The sequence below is a fragment of the Anser cygnoides genome, chromosome 9 (assembly GCF_040182565.1).
Source record: "Anser cygnoides isolate HZ-2024a breed goose chromosome 9, Taihu_goose_T2T_genome, whole genome shotgun sequence".
Classification (NCBI taxonomy): Eukaryota; Metazoa; Chordata; class Aves; order Anseriformes; family Anatidae; genus Anser; species Anser cygnoides.
In genome coordinates, this window is record NC_089881.1 from 18,940,275 (window position 1) to 18,954,972 (window position 14,698).

The following is a 14,698-nucleotide window of genomic DNA, read 5'->3' on the forward strand; positions in this document are numbered from 1 at the left end:
GATAGACCACAGTGGCAACACTCCTGACAAATTTAGCAAATATTTGTAGGATTGGACCCGATCTTGCTATTTTAACTTATAACAGCAAAAAGGCAATGCCTTCGAATCATATTTATAGGGACAATGGGTTTCATTAGGAGTTACTGCTTCTTCCCCATTAGATCCTTTCTGTGATGCTCAGAACACCTGCACTATTAAGTTTTTTCCCCTCTTTTTTTAAATAAGAAAAAATTAACAAAGTAAAATTTGTTGACAGTCCCCACAGTCAGCGCAGCGGGTGTTCTACATATGGGCTGTCACATTTTCCATGTTCATTTCTGCAGGTGCTAAATACATGCTGACAACAACATATGTTACCAGTCTTAATTTTTTTTATTATTATTATTATTTTTATTTTAAACCTTGTAATTAGAGAGCTCACAGCTTGAAAAAACTATACAGGTGAAAGCTGATTCTGCCCAGGGTATTTAACATTCACTTGCATTCATTCATTCTCTCTCTCACTCACTCATTTGGGTATTTCCCTAATGATGCACAGGGAGAAAAGGAAAGGGGGGAGTGGGGGGTGGATTCTATCTTCCAAATATTAGTTATTTAAAAATAACATCAAGCAAGTTTTGAAAATAATCACATGAAGAATGAGCTCTGATTCTCTTTGGAATCACCCTTTCTCCCCCGTGTCTCCTCACTTGTGTTTCTGAGCTCGCTTTTTGTTTACTTCCGTCTCATATTTTATTCTCCTTAGTCCTGCCAAGCATGTTATATGTGGTCTCCAAAGGCGTGTTTCCTATACATACTGTTATACAATGGGACTCATCTATTCATCTATATAAAAGTTAGACTTCTCCTATTAATTATAGTAATATTTTTGCCTGTTTAATGTATCACGCTATTATTCATGGAAACCCTTACACTGCTCTTCAGGGCAGCACAATATCAACAGTCAACACATACACAAAAGTCAGGGAAAAACGTTATACTTCAGCAAAATATATCAGGTTATTTTTATGTAACTGTTCTATGCACTGAATCAGAATACCTTTGGTCAGCTAAAAAAAAAGTCAGGTTACAAAATCAATCTACCTAGAAAATAAATCAGATTACCTGCATATCAAAAAAACAACAAACAGTGAAATATATTAAAAGTAATACTATTTAATGTATGATCAAAGTATTGCACACTACAAGAGTTAAAAATCAAAACTACAGAAAAATGTAATTTCTAAGATTGTTCTACAAAAAAGATGCAGTAGGTTTTAATCACGCTATTTTAGTTTTAAATAAGACTGAAACATCTGTGAAAAACAATGCCTCTCCTTGTTTTTTTGTGCAAGAGTTCTACCTTAGGGTTGAAGACTAGATTTCCTTTCTTGAAAATAAAAAACTTCTAAGAAGAACATTTAAGTGTAAGTAAGTAAACATGTGACTGAGTTTACAGCTTTTAAGTCAACTGTTATTTTCCCCTTCTTCTGGGCCTGCCAGGCTGTATAGCAGCACAGACAAGCATTACATGCTCCAGGAAGGGAACTCTTGTATGCCCCCAGCACTAATAAAAGAAGATGTGGCAGAATTCGTTTTGGCACACCACTGCTACCGTATGCTGCAATTGATCTTAGGCTTCCGAGGTGGTGGGAAAACACATGCTGCTCAGTTCCAGGCATTTATATTTTAGCCAGTTAAAAACAAAACTTGAGCAAATATGCCAAATATTTGCCTTCATTGAGAGGTAAGCCAAAGAAAACCGATGGGATAGAATAGCCCATCTGTGAATTGGCTCTACAACTCAGGCAGAATAACAATTACAGGACTGCTTCATCAGTGGTGATTTTCCTCAAACTCAGAATGGCAAAACTTAGTTTCTGAACCCAGACAACCCCACTTCATCTTTAGCTAAAGTCCATCCTGGAATATGACTTCTGGTATTTTTATTAAAGGATGCTCAGAAAAATTCAGTCTTCTCAACAGTTAGCTTCAGACAATAGAAATGTATTTGCAGACATAAAACACTCTGCACCACTGTAATGTCAAAAATTGTTACTCCACATCTAGTTTGCTTTTATACCAGGGCTGTGTCCCTACTGCTTAAAAATGATTGAAAGCTACATATCACAAATATGAAGCCAGACATTTTAATACAAAAAGTGATATTTGATAAACAAATCTCTGCTTAAAGAAACAGCGTGTCAGCCACCAAATGCACAGACACCCTCTATTAAACTCTATGCAGAGTTTTCTTAACTGTTAGATTCTACTCCTGTCCTTATAAGGGGTTAAAATACAGATGCTGTGAATGGAATGTATAATCCTTAAGGCCCTGGAGCATTAAGACATATCTGCTCCTTAGGGTCCATCTCTGCCCATAATCAATTTCTTCCCTTGGAGAACATTAATTGTCTCTAATGATAGCTTTCCATCAATACATCCTTGATCTTAAAAGGCCTGTACAGCTTTTTCCTTTATTCAATCAAATCATCTCTACAATTGCCCTCCTTTAGTAAGATAATACCTTTTAAGCCTTGTATTTTAATATAAAAAAATAAGAGGTAGCAGCAAATTCTAATGGAAGTGCTAACATTTGAGAACCAGGATGATGGCTTCCATTATCCTAAATAATGTTTGAAGATTACGGAAAGCACTGTGTTTCAAAAGGTGGAAACTAATCCCCCACTTTCAAATTATTCCTTGTACAAAAATCTGTTCTGACATTGGGAATTTTTGTGCCCTAACTACAGCACTGTATATTTAAATATTTGAATATGAAAGATAATTTTCAGCTCTGGAGGGAAAAAAGCAAATAATTACTATTTATAAGCAGTAAATGCTGAATAATTTGAGAAATTGACAACCTTAAACACAGAAGCCCTTTATTTTTTCATTCTCTGGTACAGGGGTGGCTTAACCGTTCACTCAAACCACTGTAACTCCAATCAGAAGTTCCTGAAATTATTTAATTTCATAATGGCTCAAAAACTCAATCTCCTAGTGACCCACTAATGTGTCTTGCTTTCCCCACCCCCTTCTCTTCCTCGTATATGCTTTTCAAAAGGCGTGGAAATTCAATTTTTTGCCATTCAACTGATTTGTTTCCATTCAAATAGAGGATTTTTCCTGCACTTCTTTATCTAGATTGCCCAGCACCAATCTGTATTTCCACCCATATTCTAACGTGCTTTTGTGGAAAATAGCACTACTGTTTGTAATGGCTCGAGGACCTCAAAATGAAACATGATGGTGGTACAAAAGGCCTCAAACCATTCAATTTCTTTACTTGGTATTTTTTAACATCCAGCATGAACATGACAGAATTTTGGTGCTGCCTATTCAGTATCACCTTTATCTAAGAAGAGCCACGGAGAAGATTTTCTGCAATTGGATATCATCCACCCTGACTATAACATTACAGCTTTCCTCTTACGCAAAAAATCACATACACACACAAACACACAATATACATAAAAGCAGAAGATTAAAGATCAGGAAACTCAGGAAAAACTGCCAAACACGAGCTGCGTGGATTTGCCTTTCATTCTCACACAGGCACATATATTACACTGCCTGATGTTCATTTTACTATTTGGTATTTTCCAAAATATTGATGGGCAAGAACAGTTTGACTAAAAATAATGCTAAGAATATGAAAAAAAAAAAAACACTAAGAAATATAGGCAGGTAGATACAATCAATCCAACAGCTATCAAACCTAAACAAAACAAAACGAAAAAAAAGGAGACCAGTTAACAACCTAGATAAGAGATGAAAATTGCCAGTGAGGCAGATCAAGTTTATTCAATGCCCTGATAAGCACCTATTTGCTCTTCCCCATAATGCTCTCTCAGTATTTATAAATTATCATTTAATTATGCTGGCAAGTGGTAATTGTCAAATAAAGCTCAGATAGGCATAAGCCCTCAGGCTGCACATGACAGAAAAATATCTGTTAAAGCTGGGCTGATTCACACGCTTAGGAAATCATTTCCTTTCTTCTTTTTATCCTTGCCAACAAATTATATGAACTGGCACTTTGTGCTTTGTAGGCATTTTGAAGTCTATGCAGATTACAGGAAAGAAAAATTAGTTGTTTCAGTATCTACCATTCCTAAATTATTCTGCTGATTTAAGACACCATGTTCTGTTTTAACAAAAGAGTGCCAAAGATCAAGGAATCAGAGCCTTCCTCTGCTTAGAATTTATGCCCGGGGTCACTTTCAATTGGGTAAATCAAGATTTGGGGAATTATTGAATACTGTGCATAATAGATTTGATACAGAGCAATAGTTAAAATATGACATTTATCCCATTAGGATAGAAACACTAAGCAATATTTTTTTTTAAAGTCCCTTACTACTTAGATTCAATTATAGACCCATTAAACATTCTTGCATCCACACCAATGCAGACATAGACAGCCACAGATTTGAAGGATTTCTTAGTTTATAGCACACGTATGTAACTACTGAAGTATACAGAAAACAACTGATAGAAGTTTAGTGATAAATAACAGTCAAAAAAAAAATAGATTGAGAACTCTGACCTGGAACCTGTATGCGAACAACAAATACCAGATTTACTGCACATCACCAGAACGTTTGTTTGCAATGCCATTGCTAGACCATTACTGCCACAAAGACACTGACATTATTTTATCTCTACACTATTTATTGTAAGTCAGAAACCCAGACAAACAGGCAACTAGCATTAACGTAACGTCTCCTCTCCAGCAAGTATAGTGGCGGATTCTACTTCAGTAGAAGTAGTGTGTGTACTTCACTGTTAAAAGGTGCCTTTGGCTTACCAGAAGGAGCCCAAAGCAAATCTGTCTCCTTTTTCTTGGTACCTAAGTGTATGTGCATTCCCCCAGATCAGTGGAGTTCAACAGAACCTCTCTTGTGTTTTCACATGTACTCCAGATATAGTTAGCTTATATTCAGATCTGAGCTGTTGCTATAAATACCAATATTATAGGTAGAAACATAATGTATCTCCTACATTATCTCAAACCAGTTTGAAGAAGTCTCTGAGCTTTCTGAATCTTTCTGGAACAGTTTGGTGTCAAAGGTGGTTAGATTTTTTCCAACAAAAACCATTTTCCTTTCATGCTGCCAGTGATCCCCAACATCTACCTTCCATTACTGAGTATACAGTTCACAACAACAATGGCAGTTGGTACATATTATGCCAAGAAACCCTGGGAGAAAGGAGGGGCAGTACAGGACAGTATTCTGACTTCACGGGAATAAATAGGAGTTCTCTTCTTCCCGTTTGCAGGTTTCATGACTTCAGTCAATGCACAACACTGCGTACGGACTGCTTCACACAACTACTTTGTTATGTCAGAACCGCTGGGAAAGCACTGCTCAGCAACAAGTCTTTTCTCATGACTGGAAGGACCTACTGCAACTTCCACGACACTCATGAAGAATGTTGTCTTCCTCGGAAGACTCACAGGGACCACTGGTGCCCCAGGGGTTAGATGGCATAGAGGCTGGCCAAGCAACGTAATTCACAGGTTATCCCAGACATCCAAGCAGCAAATAGCCAGAAAGCATTTACTGGTGCTGTCACAACCAAAACAAATTAGTGTCTTACATTAAGCATAAGCAGCAAGAGAGATGATGGTTCTCATAGGAAGAGCTTTCGGCCTTATTGATCTACCACAAAAGCTACTGTATGACTATGTAGTCTGAAATAAATATGCGTATATGTGTATATATATACACACAGATAGTGTATATCTGTATAGCGTATAACTATAGTTTTGCGGATTACTACCTTTTCCCAGAAACAGATGCAGGAGGCAGTAGTGAGACTATTGAACAACATGTTTAATACATTTTAAAAAAATCATACATTAAAAAAAATGGTAAAAACACAAGTAGGAATGCTTTTCCATATATAAATCCTGCATTCAGAAATACCGGTGATTAATTCCTGCAAGGGAGCATTGCATCCTAGTGCTCAGCCTACAGGTATGATGAATCAACGCCAAATCAGAGATTTATGCTGTAGGACAATTTGAAGAACTTTTGCTTTTGTAGCTTTGTTCCTGATCTGCAGGATTCAGCTGGTGCATGGGCTGTCAATCACAAGAGAGTATATCACTGAATCTATCAACATGAAGGCATTAGGATTTTGCACATGAATGTGACTCTTTCCCTAGTTCCCCCCCCCCCCCCCCCCCCCCCCCAAGACTATACAACACAAGTGAATCTGTTTAGCTGTGTTTATTTCAAACAGTATTTTTGGAAATGGCATGCCTTTTTCACTAAGCATTGAAGTGAATTTTGTGTAATTAAAGAGAAAAAAAGTGCAACTGCTTTCATATCACTGGAGTGCTCAACTAGTTATACAGAACTATTGCAGAGTTGACAGAACTCAAAATTTTGGTGAGCTGTAATACTTGTTCTGAAGTAGGCTTTGTGCTTAAAGTTGGCCACAAAGTTTTTGCCTCTAAATGCCTTTCTGTTCCTGGAATTTATTTCTTACTAAGACTAGCCTCAGTGACTTTTATGAAGAGTTGTTATACTGAGATTGTGAAGAACTTCATGCCATATATTGGGAAAGCAAGAGGACCTTCTCACCACATCGGCATTATTTCCATTCTCCATTCACTAATGTGTGTTTTGCAGGTCTCCCTAAGTACTTTTTAGAATTATTTTAGAATTAGTAGGCATTTCATAAACAGGAAAATAAGAATCAATTCACCTCTCAAAAATGCTGTTTATCTATATAGACTTTTTGACATCCTTAATCACAAAGTTGACTGTGGGAAAAAAAATGCATCATATTGCCAATCTTAAGTAGCCATGCAGGGAACTTCTGCTCTAGGGGAAAATCTGCAAACCCACAATCTTTTCTATTAGCAAAGAGTATAACGTTGTTGCTGACAGTTCTTATGCTTATAAGCCTTTGCTCGTACAGCAATATTTTGTTGCATTTACACAGCATGTAGTATTATCTAAAGTTAATGCTGTAACTATATCTACGGAATGACAGCATGTGGGACAGAGTCCAGTACGCGTGGATTAGTACTGATACTGTTCAAACACATGAACCGGTATTGCAACAGACTTCCAACCTGGAGGAAAAAGGAGAAGACAATTCTATTGGCCTGATCCAGTTTACACTGAAACCATCTTTTTGCTGGTAACAACCAGTATTGTACCTGTAATTTCTGGGAGACTTCTCTTCTGAAGCCCTCACTTGTAAGATTAAGAATGAAAGAATTATGCGTGGCCTAATCAAATATACTTTGATATTCAAATCTACACAGGTTATTGGAAAGATCGCTTCTTTTTCTCACCTGGGAGAACAACCTCTAGCTGTATTATGCAATTGGTGACTTCCTATATTTTAATTTGAAAAGAACAGACCACATACAAATCATCTCACAACTAGAGGCTGACTTAAAATTGGTCCTGTGTTTAAAGGTATGATGAGCACTAAGCATTTGTCCTTCATCTGAGTTGATAACTACATCCTTGTTAATTTTTTTTTTAAACTTTTAGAATAATTTCTAGAATCTGACTTTTATATCAAGTTCAGTAGGACTTTTCCATAAGTGACACTACTCTGAGGACAAACAGTCACACTAATCAACTCCACAGACTCAGAATGTCTTTGCCTGTGATCATGTCCCTTGTGTTTAGATGAAGTAATTTTTAATTTTTAGTTTTAAATCTGTTTTTCAACACATTGGTTGAGTTTTCATTTGAAGCGTACAGAGAAAATAACATTATGATCTTCTTAAAGATAGCTTAACAATTCCCTGAGAATTAATTATAAAATCATGAGAGGATAAAAGCTCTTCTTGAAAAGTCATGGTAGATTGGAAGGTGTAGACTAACCAGCCATCAGCGTAATTTCTCAATAATATCTACACTCTCCTTTCAAGGTCTTTTCTTTCTGAAAATATTTAATCACATGCATAAACGGTGGTTTTTAGTTTCTGCTGTCATAAAACCTCTCTGAAAACATTCCTAATGTGCATACCATGAGAACACACAGGTTTTATTCAATTTAAGTCAGACCTACATAGTTGGATCTGAAGATTCACAGAAATTATGTGAAGATCTGGATATAAAGTTTATACTTAAACACATCTCATTACAGCAACAACATTAGAGGTGCTCCTTTTTACCTTCCATATGTTTCCTGCTGTTTTTCTAGGTCAACCTAATAGAACGTTCATGGTCTGTTACCAGGACAGCAAAAGCAGGAATAAAGGCTTTTCCTCTGGCAACTCTCTCCAGAAGGGATGGTTTGAAAATATAAAGCTACATGCTGGCATAGCATGAAAGTGCACAAATGAAAATATCAATTTTATTTATAAATAGTTTCTCTGAAAACATTCAAGAGAAAACTTTTATGCACAGGATAGCGTCTTACTCTTTAGCGGCACTTCAGAGCAAAAGATTCTACTACAGAAACTCATCTCTTCATTTTCAAATCCATGTTTAAAATTAGGTTATTGAAAATGGGAGTTTAACTCATTTAGATAAGAAAATTTTAATTTACATTGATTAAAAACTATGTACTTGAAAAAGCAGTGCTATCAATTAAAATGGAAGTATACTTGAATATCAGTTTTCCTGGAAATAGCAGATATTTTGACATACATTATATTCAGCACCATGGCAGCATGCACTATGTAATTTAGTTTCCTTGCTCATGAAGCAAATTTTTTTTTTTCTTAAGAACTTATTTTTATACTTTGCTTACAGACTCTTCCCATTATAATAATTCAGGCTCCCTCATACCCATTCTTGTAGGTCTTTCTCAGAAGGCAAGAAATAACATGTTCCCTGACTACTACTAGAAAAATCACATGCTCACTGGCTGGCCATCTGCTTCTAAACAAGAGGTATAAAGTTGCAACCTGCCCACTTTTGCCACAGTTAGGAAACCAGCTTGAGTTTGGGTTCACTAATCTTCTCACCAACCTTCACAAAACTTTTAGGAACATATATATCTGATAGTGCTACATTTCTGTCAGATTGTTTACTTTAGCCAACAAGCGTCAAAGGTACTGGATAGAAATACATGCAGTTATTGTGGGAGAGGCAGCATCATTGCAAAACACAAAAGCAAGATACAGCTTCCTATTAGGTTCAAATCAAAAGATGTGGAAACAACTTCTTGCTTTGCTATTTATATTGAAGATTGACTCATTTGAATATATAAAGTGCTGAGACACACCGAGAAAGAAGATGCTATAAACGTACTAAGCACATTTCAGTCTGTTCTTGCTCAAAATAGAGCATATACAAACAAGTCAGACAGCGAAGGTGGCCTTTATGAGCATGAAGGTGGGAATCTCAGCCCCTTACACAGTTACACCATGCAGTGACACCCATAACAAGGTGACTTGGACAACTAGGACTTTGTCCTCTTCAGGCTAGGCAGCGGACATGGAGCTAAGGGCATGCAGGGTATTCATGACATGCATAACTTTTTTATTTTTATTTTTTGGTGGTTTAAGAGATAAAGCATGCCGACAGTAACAAAACATGTACTCCTCCTTTCAAAGACCCGTTGCCTAGTCCCACCTTCTCCAATAGGTGGAAGATATGGGATGACAAGGATAAGCTTTGGTTTAATTTCAGAGCTCAGCAACTCTCATTGGCTTGTGTAGGGTGTGGCCAAGAGGAATTTACACAAGTCTTCAGGTGCTTAGCTCACCACAGCTAGTCAGCAGGACTAAGCCATAATGGAAAAGGATCTTTAGGCAAAGATGCAAGACAGCCTCTTTGGGAGGTCCCATCATCCCAAGAGAAAGCTTGACAGGTGCGCGTGGGGTGAGGTTGCTAGGAACACACTCCTCTGGACTTAAAGGATGTTAGTACCCTGCATCTTAGCAGGTAAGATGCACCATGTCCTTAATAAGCACAAAGAGGAGAGACCGGCCTTATGGTTTCATGAACATCAACAAAAAAAAATCTGATTTTCATTATGTGAAAGTATGTTAAAACACATTTAAAGAATATTGGCCAGACTTGATTAAACTTTCCCTTCCTCCACCTGTATGTTTTTTCCCTCCCAGCCCCCATGCATTTTTCATACGATCTAACTCTTCCTGTGGTCTTGAATTTTTGAAAGGTATTCAAAATTTTGGAAGACTACTCATGAGCATCCTGTAATTACCACACACCCAAATTATGAAAATACATAGAATACATTTTGTTAGGAAAGTGTTGCAATTTTTCAGGATTTCTTGGAGAAGAATTTTACAAATTGGAAAGTACCTGAAGGATAATATAAGATTTGTCTTTACAATTAAAAATGAATAGCTTCTTCATGTATTCTCTATCATAATTCTGATTTTTTCATGTTAGTATTGAAAAAGAATTTTCCCCACTATGGTGCACTAACAACTATATGGCAAACAAAATATTGAGAGAGTTAAAACTAATTTTCAAACTACTGTTTTTATACAACTTCTACCCAACTTGGCATGCTGCAAAAATCATGGCAATCACTCCACGTATATTGCTTTTAACATTTCATTGGGAAAATGCTTTGTTGCCAATAGAGCAGTAATGAAGAAGCTGACAAATTTCTAATACTGCTTTTCAATTTTAAGAAGTACAAAACTGTAGGATTAGATCATAGGGAAAATACCCTATTATTACATACTAGCATGTTTATTAGTGCTCTTAATACACATTCTGTGTAGGACTGTTTTCAATTTAATATTCAAGGAACTGTTAAGATCACCTCATCAGATCTCTTCTATAACCTAGGCTGTATAATTTCAGTTATTCCTGCACCAAGACAAATAGCATGTTTGTGACTGTCGCATCTCTCCTCTCTGGAGAGAGTGTATTTTTCTTTTTTGCCATTAATATCCTGATTAATATATCTTACTCCTCGCTCAAGTTTGGTTTTCATTGTGACATATCATTTTGCTTCAGTAAGTAAATACATAAAACGTATACCCAAAGTCAGGTTTGAAAGCCATGTAACAACTGACCTATTACAAACAATGGGTCTTCTATAGTGCATAGCTTTGCCAGGATTAGTGTGTTTCGATGAGATAATCAACTATGCATTTTGTGACCAGCTCACTCACATCCTGGCAAAATGATCTTGCTGGGAGGCAGACTGCATGCTTCACTACCAGGAAATGGACAATGACAGATAGTCTGCATTTCCATTTACACGTATCCTTAATTGTTGCCACTGAAAAAGACGTGCCAGATACTGACACAACAGATCATTCAAAATAAGTTATGTATTCATGTTAAGCGTTATTTATCTAGACTGCAAAGGAAAACAAATATTGCTTTCTCTCTCCCCCCCCCCCCCCCCATTCCTAATTAGCCGATTGTTTCAAATGCTTTTTGTTAGGGTTTCAGCAATTTATGTTCTTTAAGCTTGTCATAAAGATAACGCTTATTATGAACTATGCTAAGAATACAGTCCTAATTCAGATTCCTTTCTTTTCTGGCTACACCATAATGAAGATGTTTGCAGGATTCATTTATTTGATTCTGTCCAGGGAACCTCATGAAATGTATTTAGAAATAAACACAATAAAACACCCATGCTCAAAACATCACTAGCAATTTTTTCTGTGCATGTGGCATCCTAATAACAGTGATATGGAGTCCTGTTAAAATTTGGTAAAAGAAAAAAAAAGCTGCCTTAGCAGACAGGAAATTCAAAAAGAATAGTCCAGCTAACACCATTAAAAAAGCTGAAATATCTCATCTGGGATATCATTAAGACAGCTTTTAAAAGTAAAAACCAAAACAAACAAACAAAAAAAACCCCAACACCTAAATTCCTAAAGATTAGAAATAAAAGTAACTTCTTAAAACAACTGCATAATGAAAGATAGAAATTTCTAATAGAGACCTTCTCAATATAATTCATTCTTAATATAAGAATTATTATTTTTAATAAAAAGAATTCTGATCTTTCACTTCCTAAGCCAGACCATTCATCCTGACCACTTGACAAAGCAAGCAAAGACTTCCTGAAAGAGGCAGAGGAGCTGGTCTGAGTCCCCACATACCAACACTCATCCCCCGCTCCACCCCCTTCAAATTTCTTGGTGACCGCAGTTTCACCAAAACCAGAAATTAACAGATTTGCTGAAGATGCCAAATTAGTGAAGTCTCACCACTGGTGTGTATAATGCATGGAATATAACACTGAAACATGACAAAGACCTGCTCTATTTCAATTAGTCAGTTAAAAAATAAATTCTCATTGCTATTATAATAGTTTAATCTAGTTTCAATACCTGCTTGCCACATTTATACATATATTATTTCATACTATATTTCCAGATTAAAATCGCCTTTCCTGACAATTAGTGAAACAGCCTATTTCTACAATTTTTTACAGCCCAGCAGGCAGGCCTACCTCTACAGCCTTGTTAATTATGAATCCTTTCTGCGATGCTAATAGATTATTCCAGTTTGAATAAACATCCAAAATTATTTAGTAACACCTTGTTTAATATGACAGTTTTGTGATTTTACATACTAAATAAGTAATTTGCTTAAAAACATGTAAACAATAGAAGAGCCTTCACTTCAGGTAGCATCTCTTTTCCCAGCATAAGCAATGCTGCAGGTGAGATATTCATTTCTTTGAGGGTTTTCTGGACAAATTAGGCAACATCAGCTTAACTATGTCTCCACCAGGTCAGTACACACAGGTACTATGGATCTGACAACAGATGGCAATACAAATGAATTTTGCATATACACAATACAAACACAGAGTCAGTGTCAGATTAAAGCAGGTTCCATGCTTGAATAGTAAATTTGTTTTAAACTTTAGAAATTGGGAACAGAGCACAAATTAATTTGGGTTTGTTTTTATTCCCGTCTTGCTTTGAGTGCAAAATCCTTATTCTTTCACCACAGTAAGTGGCCTGACTTCAGAAATGCAAAGTACCTACTCATTCTTCAAACTTTTCAAAGCCAGGTTTCTTATGCAAGGATTCAGAAGTCTAACTTCCCACACATACATTCTTGTTAACACCTCAGCCAACTCCAAGAACAATGGCTTCCCTAATGGACCACTGCACTGGCTAGTCCAGTTTTGGTTTTATTGGCATGATGCTGACTGTCATCCATTCCAAATTACCTGGAAAACTTTGCAAGCATCTGTGCTGCATTACATGGCAGAATGGAAGGTTTGTAACTACAAATAACATTGTTAGTAAAACGAGTCATATAATGGCTTAATATACAAGGCTGAGATTAGAAACTATTCTCGCTCACATAGATGGATTTTGCTCTCCTGTCATTTAGCAATCCCATTTCAATGATCGATGTGGGAATTAAACCCTCTTGAAAATAAAGCCCTTAACCCTTGCCTCAGTTTACCCGGTTGCATTAAAAACACATCTATATTTTATCACAAGATACTACAAGAGTGCCTTGAAGAACTCCCCATTTCTTTTTTATTGTTCTCTTCTAGTATTATGGAAAAAGCCTTTCTAGGGCATTTAAGTGTACTCTAGGAACAAATGAAAGACTTCCTAAATTGGTCTAGACAAAGATATTGCTTCCAGCTTACTGATCCTTTTCAAGTGGCCTCAAATTCCTGTGCCATTTCAGGAGTAACCTAGGGAAGGAACGGGCAGCCGATCAAACCATACCCTAGGCACACCTATTTCACTCAAGGACTCAATTCCAGGTGGTCCTTACTCCGCTGAGATAAAGCATCTTTAGACCACTAAGGACAAACCAATTCATTTTTACTCATTAATACAACGAGGTATTTCCCTGCGTCACAAACACTGTCAAATAAGTTAATGACCCTGAAACCCTATGGGAATTGCCTGTTATCCATTTAATGGTCTGCATAAAGATCATTAAAACATGCTAGTAGAGGACAGAGGTCAATGGACAGGCTTGCATTTACCCACCTTTCTAGAACCATTAAATCAGAAATTTGCTACACTCTTAGACAACTTCACTGTAGAGGAAGAAAATCCTTTTCACTGTATCTGGCTTCCATTGCACCCAAACCAGGAACATAAAGCAGCAGCACTTTGAAGTAGGAGTGCTCCTTTCTAGCACAGCCCCTCTTGATCCGCTGAGGTAAATGAGAATGCAGCACACCATCGTCACAAACCCCTTTTTGTAATAGGTTGCCACCGAAGGCCAATTAATGGCACATTATTGCAGGCCCAATATTCCATTTAGCAGTCAGCTGCACAGTGATTACAATATAGCTATATTAATATAATTACACATTCTATATATCATATGCATTTTAGAACATATAATAATGTAATATTGCAACAAAAGACAGTCTGGAGTAGAAGTCCTGAAAGTATGCACAGATTTTTAAAAATTTTTTTCCTAGCCTGATTTTCTGTCTACCTCTATTATGTTGAGGTAAAAAGGCAACACTCACCCAGGCAAGGTCATGAGAGTCCTTTAGGAGAAAATAGTGCCCCACAACCTGAATCACAACCGGTGAACCAGACACAGTCCTCCTTCGCAACCAGACAACTATCCACCGGCTGAAGGGCAGAAAGCACCAGAAAGGTGCAAGGCTCCCGACTCCTCAAACATGAGCACGCCATCTCTGCAACACTCTCGGGCTGACTACATTAGAAACAAGAGAACAACTCCACAAAAAAACTCTCATGCAATTCCACACATCATTACCGATGGACTAACCAAGTCATCTAAAAGAATTTCCCCATTCATTTGGCTTTGCATAAAAT

At 36.9% G+C, this 14,698-nt stretch overlaps 1 protein-coding gene across 12 annotated transcripts in view; it reads right to left on the reverse strand.

Annotated features, from left to right (window-relative positions):
* The window catches only part of LOC106032159 (SRY-box transcription factor 2), a 275,642-nt gene that overhangs the window by 188,241 nt on the left and 72,703 nt on the right, over nt 1-14,698 (reverse strand). Inside the window, exon 1 of one of the 12 annotated variants that reach the window (XR_007161726.2) lies at nt 14,383-14,562. The exons of the other annotated variants lie outside the window; for them this stretch is intronic. The gene's annotated coding sequence lies outside the window, so the exon portion shown is untranslated. Of the gene's footprint in view, nt 1-14,382; nt 14,563-14,698 lie in introns of those variants that run through there. 12 annotated transcript variants of the gene reach the window in all.